This window comes from Stegastes partitus, unplaced genomic scaffold (assembly GCF_000690725.1).
Source record: "Stegastes partitus isolate 25-593 unplaced genomic scaffold, Stegastes_partitus-1.0.2 Scaffold892, whole genome shotgun sequence".
In the NCBI taxonomy this organism is placed as follows: Eukaryota; Metazoa; Chordata; class Actinopteri; family Pomacentridae; genus Stegastes; species Stegastes partitus.
In genome coordinates, this window is record NW_007578623.1 from 47,466 (window position 1) to 57,904 (window position 10,439).

Sequence of the window (10,439 nt, forward strand, 5' to 3'; positions counted from 1 at the left end):
TTCTATTACAGTTACATGACAATAATAAAAAAAAAAAAAGGAGTTTAAATGTTAGTCTACATTATTGCTTCATCCTGAATGTGCAATCCTAGAAATACCTGCTTCTGCACCGACCAAGAGACCCAAAGGACTTAACACAATCTACAGTATTTTTTTTTCACACATTGACCTTTGCACCATGAGACATTGTGCATACCTTATTACACAGTTCCTTCTTCATTTGTCGCACTTTACTTTTTATAGTCAACATTGCCTACCTTAGTTCGCATGAACCAGATCCAGAGGTTTCTGCACAATGAATATTGTACATGTTTCTTTGACAATTGTTTTTTGTACAGAACATTTTACACTATTCATATTTACTGCCTTAGTTTGTTCGAGTTGATGAGAGTGATGAGTGTGTCTGTAAATAGGTCTACTAAGTATTTCATTTCACTGTTGCACATGACATTAAAGCTTTTGAATCTCAATGGCGTGACATTTGAATGACACGGCCATACATGGTCGACACAGAAACTCATTCTTCAGAGGGATAATGATACAGAAAGTGCCACATCTCAAAAAAACAGAATTGATTCCTTCAGGTTGTTACGTACCCCAGAAGTTTGAATTTATGTTTTTGAAACTGTTATGAAACTTAAACTGATGCTCAACCACAGCATTGACTGCTAATTTTCTTAATAATTTTTAAAGAATATAAAAAACACCCTGGGGATAAAGCCAAAAACTTGATTTTTCCTTGGAGGCCATCTTTAAAACAACACTAATGCCATGACATTTAAAGGCTGACCTTGGTGATGCCCTGATTTTTTGCTTAGCATCGCTAACACATTGACATTTTTAGTCACTATATCAAATTGCATCAGAGCCAAACTCTGTCTGTGGGCCTGGATCAACCACACGTGCGTAGTATCATGTAGCACCTTCTTACGCCACTAAAAAACAACTCTTACCCATCCAGGTCCATGGTCCTGGAGACCTCTGAAAGTGTCCTGTGGTATCAATTAACAAGAAGTTTGCAGCATTTCCTTTAAGTCCCATAAGCTGTGAGGTGGGGCCTAAATGGATATAAATGGACCAGTTTTTTCACCATATCCTGCAGATGTTTAATTCGATTGACATCTGGTGAATTCACAAGTCAACATTTTAACCTCTGTGCCCTGTTCAAGAGAATCATTGTAAGCATGTTGGCCTTGGGACTATTAACTCTACTGCTGTACTAGTACGGATGTCATAGAAAATACCAAACTTATATTTTCATATTTTCAGTAGTGCTTAGGAGTGATATGAGTAGCCAATCATGATCCAGTGCCAGACATGTCTGTAAGTGTGGTGAGGCATCATGACAGGAACAAAGTTGTGTTTGTTTGTTTGTGTGTCCACTTTTGTTCTGTATCCAATACGATTTTATACTGTATCTTTATATAAACAAACTTTCCAGGAAATGTGCTGTAACTTCACATATAATTCTATCATATAATGCTATCTAAATGTAAAATGACATACACCATGTAAGAAGATTACATCCATATCGCCTCTCTTGATACAGTTTGCCCTTTGGACTGAATGTAAGGTCATGTTGTCCTGTGTATGTGTGCCAACATGTACTGTGACACACATCGCTTTCTTAGTGCCGCAAACACCTACAGTTCTGGGAAATACTTCTTTTTCTTCCCAGACTCGTCTAAAGATAACTATTTTTATGATGCACGCAACACAACCACATCTCTTCTTAGAAGCACTGGCTGCACATAAAGGATATTTTAATTAGTTAGAGACACACCGAGAAATGACATTTGACATTATTATGGTAAATAAAGAATCAACTGCTGCATGCGTTTATGTGAAAGAGAGAGCAAAGACTATTATCTAATGTCTTGCCTGATGTGCCAGTGTTTGATAACACCAGTTCTTTTCTGTCTGAGCTAGATGCATTTGTAAACTTCTTTTCTTTGACTCTTTTCTTATAACGTCTTAGTCTTACCTTAGCGGTGGGTTGCTGGTGCGTTTCTCTCTATCTAGCAACAATTTTGTTAACCTACATCCGGTTTTCCAGAATAATTGCTTGCCTGTTAGATTTAATATACTTCTGTTTCTTATTTCTCTGGCTGGTAAATCCCACCTCATGTCCAACTATGAAGTTGTAACTTTTTGTTTTTTGTTTCAAAATTTTGTTGAAACAATATTTACAAGTTTTTGAGAAGGTGTAGACAGTAAAATGGTGTTTAAAAATAAAATGTAATGCTTGTGAGAGCAAAGAATATAGAATGTAATTTGCCCTATTTTCTTGGATACAATTGGTTGAAGAACTGGACTGATAAGATGTTGTGTAAGGTCATTCTGATTGTGTGTCTATGATGAAGAATTATGCGTTCCAGATTAATAATGATGGATCTATAATTCTGTATATGATTTAATGTATAGTGTACTGAATGACAATTTGTTTCTCTTCCTTATTTTGTAAAGTTAACGAGACGAGTTGTTATGTTTTGTTTTGGTTGTTGCTGTTGTGTGTATAAGTGAGATTGTGCGTATGTGTGTGGACCCAAGGAAGAATAGCCGATGCTTATGCTGGTGCCAATGGGGATTCTAATAAACAAGAAACTGTGATTTTTTTTTTTCTCGATTTTTTTGTGTGGCTTTTATCAGATAGGACAGAGAGAGATAGAGGAAAGTGGGGGGAGAAGAACGGGGGAAGGACCTGCAGCAAAGGGTCACGAGCGGGACTCGAACCCATGACTGCTGCGTTTGAGGACTATAGCCCCTATATATGGGACGCCAGCTCACCAGGTGAGCTCCCAACTGCCCCAACTGGGATTTTACAAAGACTGTTTTTTTAATCACAAAAACCACATCATTGTGAAACACTTTTTTCAGTAAAAGGCATTTCTAAAGATACCCACTTAATTAAGAGGTCTGGATGTAACTTCAAGGGCAAATAAAACTGAAACTAGCGGGAAGAACAAACGCCACGCTTTCAACTTTGACAGAAATCCATTAACAGTGAGAATTAAGGCATTTGTATGCTGCACTCTGCTCGTAAGCCTTTGAGAGCCCGTCGAGTTAAACTTCGAACTGCACACACTGAAGTGAAGGAGAACCTCTCATCAGAACACAAAACATTCATATCACTTCAAATGTTTTTCATTTGTGGAAGTTCACGGGGGTTTTCTACAGAGGCAGGCTTTCGTTTGCCATACTGGCATCACCCCTTACATCTTTTGTTTGCATTCCTCCTGCTCACCAGAGGAGTAAGTACCGAGAGCACAGAGATTTAAAAGACAGAGGCCTCAGGTGGCATCATACTGGTTGCATAACCAGCGCTATGTGCCTGTTGACCTCAAGGGTGGAGGCTGATGGAACGGCAAAACCATTTAGAGGCTTAAGCACTAAGGAAGGAGACAATCAGTGGAGCAAAAAAAAAAAAAAAACAGAAGACAAAGGAAAAACCTGAAGTGACTTTCCCAGGAGCCTCGTCATCAGAACAAAACAATGGGGGCATCTTTTTGAATAAGGAGTGTAATAATAACTGTATTTATCATCAAGGCCTTTTCAGGCTGGGAAGTGAAGATACAGCTTATATCTTATGCCCATCACTCATAATAAACAGCATGTACTTGTGATACTGAAACACACTGTCGATAGCAACATCTTCCTTTGTGTGAACATTTGCAATACTCATATTATTTATATAGCAATATACAGCATTTAGATCATGACGTTTACAGAAAACATAATCACACAGTTGAACAAATCAAACCTGGCTACAACTCTGAGCGAAACTTTAAAAACAAACAACACAAGGCTTTGACAGGAACACTTCTGAAAGGTTTGAAACTGTTGTTTCTAATCTGTCATTTTTCATTTGAATGTATAAAACTAAGATTTTGACAAGAGCAAAAACACATTTAAATATATTGTTTCTACTGTTGCAAAACATTTGGTTTTGCCTTTTCGAAACACACATTGCACAGATTCCAATCTATTTTAGCAATTTGTACTAGCATTGGTAATATGTATTTTCATAGACGTAAGAGATGAAACTGGAAAAAAAGCACGACCTCATTAAACAGAAAGACTTCCAGTAAAACCCTATTTCTTGACTTCCTCCTCATTTCCTGTAGATAAGCTGTAGCAATATTTAAACTGTGTCCTTTACTAATAATTGATAAATTATCTTTATTGTCCTATCTTTAACTTTTACAGTTACTGCAGATATGCAACCAGTCATTCAAAGCAGCTGCTGCTCACTGATTAAGACTCTCAGCATAGCTGCCAAAGAGTGGATCAGATGTGTTAAAGTGCTTCTTCAGTAACACTGAAGGTGAAAGTGTGATCGCTGACACATATCTGTATGCAGACCTACTTTCACTGCTCCCTGCAGGGCTGCGGTCCAACATGCGTGCAGTAAGCGTTCACATTGTCCTATGAAACCTGAAGGATATCCAGAGTCATATCAGCATGTTCTGTGTTTCCTGGAGCTGCAGGTGATTTATCTGAATAACAGGATATGTCAAAGCCTTTTTAAGAGGAAGAAACAGACTGCAGTGTCCTCGCACTGCTCTCACACCTCAGTCACAGCCCTGGCTTACTGACCTCTGTGTGAATGGATGTGTCTAAGGCTATTACTCTCCTGTCATCATGATATATGCTACTTCCAGACAGGGAGGTCTGTCTTCAGTAAGTAAAATGACCTTGAAATATAGAGTATACATATTGGGGTACGCATTGGACAAGATTACTTGCTTGGAGAATTGCCCAATGTTTCTCAGTGTTGTAAAAGCTCGATCTCTGCAACTCATAGCAGGTAAAACCTAAAGCTTCGAGCTGTTTTGTCTGCTCAACACATTGCTTAAGACAGATGTCTTGATGGAGACATGGCTGGATTTGTTCTACACCAAGATGGAAGGATTTAAGATTAGAAATCTGTTGATGACACTGATCCACGAGAAAAAAACAAACTTGCCAGATATACGGTACTCCTGATGAAACATACAGGCATGTCCTGTGTAGTGTACTCTCATGGTTTTGGTGCAGTGACTCTCTATACTAAGCTTAGCTGAACACTGATGCGATTTGTAGACACTAGTGCAGAGACAATCTCCAGTACAAGTTGACAACATACAGCCTTGACATTGAGAGCTGCAGCAAAACTAGAGTTGCACAAAAGTAAGAAAACCTGATTGTCGTGTGGTGACTTCAACAAATCTTGCACAAAGACCTCCGTTGTCATGTTGTGATCTATTGTACCACGATGCCAACGAAAGACAAGAAGCGCAGGCTGATGTTGATGTAATATACAACCGATTTCACTGCTAAAAGGTTGGCGAGATGATAGAAATGACATGGTTGGATATAACGGAACAGTTATCATGCATACATTCACAGAAAATGTTATTTCACTCTGTTGAAACCATGACACGCTGTAACTCGTGAAAATATCTGATTCTATAGCCGCTAGATTTTCCACCAGCTTGTCGTCAACTTTTGCCACTTGGTGTTGGGTAATCTGATTCTGAACCTTCCAGCACATGCACCATGTAAGCAAAAGACCTGGAAGAAAGCTTCAGCATAGTATAATTCTGTGTGTGACCCTTCATACTACACTCATATAAGTTATTTGATTATATTATAGCATACATGACAAAAATGTCCTTAAGCACCAGTTTGTGGTTCATTGGTAGCTCGTGTCTGTGAAGATTCTCAGTCATCCAGGTCATGGTTATTCTGGTGGTTATTTCGGTGGTTAGTTCCTCCCCCTCGTTATGTGAGTCGGTACTGCTCTGCCTGCCACAATGGGGTTCGTCAGGGTCTTTTGAAACCAAAACTCAGGTGTTAATGGCTCCTTTAGGATATAAGTATCTGGAACTCCAATCTAGTCAGTCAGAAAAATCAAATATCGGAGATTCCAAAATCAATGTAAAAATGTAAACAATGTAATATTTGATGCTGGTATCACAGAATAAGGTCTTTCATGTTTCTCTTATGCAATTTTCCAAATATTTGAAATATTCCAGCCCTCATGTGGTCTTGCCAGGACAAGACATAGTCAGCAGATTCCTGATAGCCACTGAAAACATGCAGGTTTTGTCGTGATAAAGGACCCATAAGGCCTAGTCTGAGCAAATGTTGCATGTTTGGTTCATTCCTTCCCTTCTTCTTCTATCTGTCCACTTGATTTATCCTCCACACACTGATGTTTGCTTTGTAGTGTTGCTGGCTTAAGGAATGAGACTTTCTGCTGCTCTTGCCCTCGTTGTGAGTAACTGTGGATGAGAGTGTCAGCTAAATGGCTAAACTGTGAATGTAATTCACTGTGGGCGAGCTAACTATGTGCCGTTTGCTGTACGTTGCGGCTGAACAGTGGTTGCATTCACGGCAGAAGAGAAGCAGATTGTATGTGTTTAACTTTATTTAGGCTTACTCTCCTGAGGCACACGTTTTAGAGGCTCTAATAAGAGTGTCAGCCAAATGCCTCGAGAGTTAAGAAGGAAAGGGGCCATGCGGTGATGCACTGACTTCATTTGTTTATAAAAATGTTTCCTTCCTACACAGTGTTTCACAATAATGTTAGATAGTGGGGGTACGATCCAGTTAAAATGACAAATACTGAATATTTTTTCTCAAATTCTTGGCATTAATACTCCCTGATATTCTGATGCTGAAATCTGAAATTCACATTTCTATCTTACCAGAGCAAGATTTCTCAGAAACAACCGCCACGATGCGAGCTGTGGATACTCACGGTCCCCAGAGGATGCTTCCCTAATGACATTATTCATTAATTTGGCACCACCATGAGGTCAAAATGTCCATTTGTGCAAAAGAACTTCGAAAATACCATGGGCAGGCTGCCACTGAAACAACTCATTAGTAATGCTTCTGCGAAACTGAAAACTGTTCTAATTTGGACACTTTTTGCCACCAAAAATCCAAAATGTCAACTTTTGCAACAAGATATTAAAATCTAAGCTAGTTCGCCACTGCCCTTTAAATGTACCCTTGTGAGAGTAGTTTGTTCTGGCACCAGGGCAGAAAAGCCTACACAACAAACTGTCATATCTAAAGGAAAGTTTAGATTGTTTTCAGTGACTTTCTTATGATGAAATGAAAATAGCAGTGTTTTCTATTCTACTTGTATGATTAACGTTTGATTAAATGTGATCCTTTAGATTTTAAAATGCAACCTGCCGCCACTGTTTGAAGGTTATAGAGCGTAACACTTGCAGCCTAGTTTCTATATGAGCAGCTTCGTTTCTATTGGGTCAAATTTTAGTAGCGTTGCAGCTGACATTTTTCAGAGCAGCTTCATCATTGTCACTGGTTCATTGTATATAGATATTATCTACTTTCCAATTTACAGTTTTAGGAGGTAAAAATGGGGGCTGCAATGTGGCTCGGTGGTTAGCACCATTGCCTTGCAGCTAGAAGATTGCTGGTGCGCATCTTGGTGAGGATAACCGGGATCTTTATGCGTGGAGTTTGCATGTTCTCCCTGTGCAGCGTGGGTTCTCTCCGGGATAGACTCCAGCACCCCATGACCCTAGTGAGGATTAATTGGTGTATAGATGATGGATGGATAATGGAACCTGCCACCACTGTTAGAAGGTTGCAGAGCATAACACGTCCAGCCTAGTTTCTATATGTGCAGCTTCATTTCTACTGGGTCAGATTTTGGTAGAGTTGCAGTTGACATTTTTCAGAGCAGATTCATCATTGTCACTGGTTCATTGTATATAGATATTATCTACTTGCTAATTTACAGTTTTAGGAGGTAAAAGTGTAATATTTTTGCTGCAGTTCCAATCTAACTCCACTTTTGTGATGGAGACCAGGCCACTTACTCCGTTTTAAACACCTTCAAAGTGTTTCCTATCCATACATGGTGTAATTGTTCATTTTGGTACTGCAGTTGTGGAGCTGTTACTCGCTATATTTGGATGTTAGTTCAGTGGAAGTTTCAAAAAAATACCCTGCTGGGTGACATGTTCCTTAACACTCAGTAGGTGACAAGTAGGCGACCAGTTCCTGAGTTCATGTTACCAATAATCTACACAGTAGTGGAGTTCAGTGTGACTCCTGCACACACCGTTCTACTGCCACAAACATTCATTACGGCATCAAATACAGATTAATCCGCCGGAAAGCTGACTTTATCCTTCTGTAGGAGGAACATTTTTTCCTTTTTTCAAAGCACAGTGTCTGTTCGGAAATTACTGAGTCATAATGAAACTATATATTTATAACCCCTTTTAAAGAATTGCATCTTTAGTAGGAAACAATTTGAAGAAATCTGAAGACTGACTAACACATGGGGGGATTTGGTCTGCTCATGTGAGAAAATAGAATAACTCCAGCCTCGTCCTTAAAAGGGAAGGGAAAGATTGTGGAGATAGGAGATGAGATGTGAGCTGCAGTGTACCATATAATGAGGGTGTGTGCTGCTCAGGATGTTGCATAACAGTGTGGAGGCAGAAAAACATGGATGCTTTGTGCTGTATGAGGGAGACCTTGATGCGAGGCTGGGTACCTGACCTACACTGTCCCCGTCTCTTCCCGTCTGCTTCCTGACGACAGGATGAGGAACTGGGACTTGCTGTTCTCTTCAGGGACAGCTCACGAATAGCCCATCAGGATGCAACAGCGTCCAGTACATCTGCATTGTACACTTCAGTCATTTAGCTTCAGGAGCAACAACGTCCAACTTCCTATATCAGCAGAGTGAAAGCAGATTAGAGGTGTATTCAACCAGGTCAAGTTCAAATGAATCATCACATTTAACCATCACTCTCTGTCTATGAAAACATGAACAATTTTCACTTGTAGACTGGACGTGTTTTTTAAAGAAAGCTTGAGTTTCAGCATAGCAGCACTGAGCTTGCCAAAGGGATTAGTCAGCGTACCTTAGCATCTGTTGGATCAGTTGCATTCTGTCTTTCACAGGTCACCTAACCCAGCAGAAGTAAAATACTACATCGCTGAGGTACCAAATTCCCTGGAATCACTGAGTGTGACAGAAAAGAAACAGGATTCTGGGATGGTTTTACATGTCTTAGATCGTCCTCCTTTGAGATTTTCTTTGTCTGGCGCTGACACAACAGTACGATGGCAAAGGAACAGAATGAATTTTATTTACAGTGTTTGTTTCCTTAACAATCAAATCCTGCAGAAGTAAGATATCAAACAGTTTACTCATACAGATGAAACTGTCACAACAAAAAATTAAAGCTCATTCATATCACTCATTGTCAGATTATGATGCACATAAAATTTTTTTTTTTTTTTTTTTTCATACAGATGAAACTGTCACAACAAAAAATTAAAGCTCATTCATATCACTCATTGTCAGATTATGATGCACATAAAATTTTTTTTTTTTTTTTTTTGCAGGGAAAACTTTTCATTACCTTTGTAAAACTAAATGCTAACTACTGTTAAACCCAAAATTATTCCTACTCAAGCCATCTTCTGATTTAAAAGGAATTTTTATTTGACCAGTAGGTTTGTTGTGGCTGGAAATGACACAAACATATGATAAAAGATAGTAGGACAATGTGTTAGAGATGTTAATGATCAATTTTAATTTGATTTTCTGAAAGTATTTATACACTTGCTTAGTAATCAGTGGCAATGTCTTTAATTAACACAGGGATCAAATTGTTCCTGCAACTGCTAACAAGCTTTTGCATGTGGATTTTGGACCATTCTCCTTGTAAAATAACCTAAAAGGAATCTAAGGTTGGAGGACTGAAGTATCACAGTGTCTTACTATCTTTTATTATTTGTTCTTTGATTTCCAGCAAGAAACCTGTTTGTAAAACAAACAAAAACAAAAACCTCTCATTACCATGAAGAGTACAGAGACTATACGAGACTCGCTTGCAGCTCTAGTTAGAGGCTAAATATATGAAAACAAAATAACATCCTCTAGTGGTCACCGGTGGTTAGTACAACTCAATATTTGCATAAAGTCTTTCATTATAAAAAAACATTTGACATTGTACTGTTTGTATAATATTGAAAATTAAAAGCAAAAAATTGAAACTACTATTAAACAAAAGGCTTATAAAATGTGCTTTAATTTTTCTCGGATAAACCAGAATGCATACAAATACCCTTCCATGATGATTTCAATTTCTACTTTATCACATTATTTGGTTACATATATGTGTGTATGTGTGCAGTAGAGTGAGTTAGACGCATTTTTTTGTTGACAAACATGTTTGTTGTGCTGTCAAACAGGGCCACTGTGCAACTCTTTCTCACACATCCAGTAGTAACGTTCATGACACGTGTCCAGGAACCAGTTCTCCAAGGCTGAGGAGCTTTGGTCAACATACACACAACTTTTAGTCCAGCTGTACCAAGAAGCTGGCTGCTGATCATTCCAGTTACTACAAAGAAAAGAAAGAGATGTTTTGGTGTCTGGATGTGTCTGG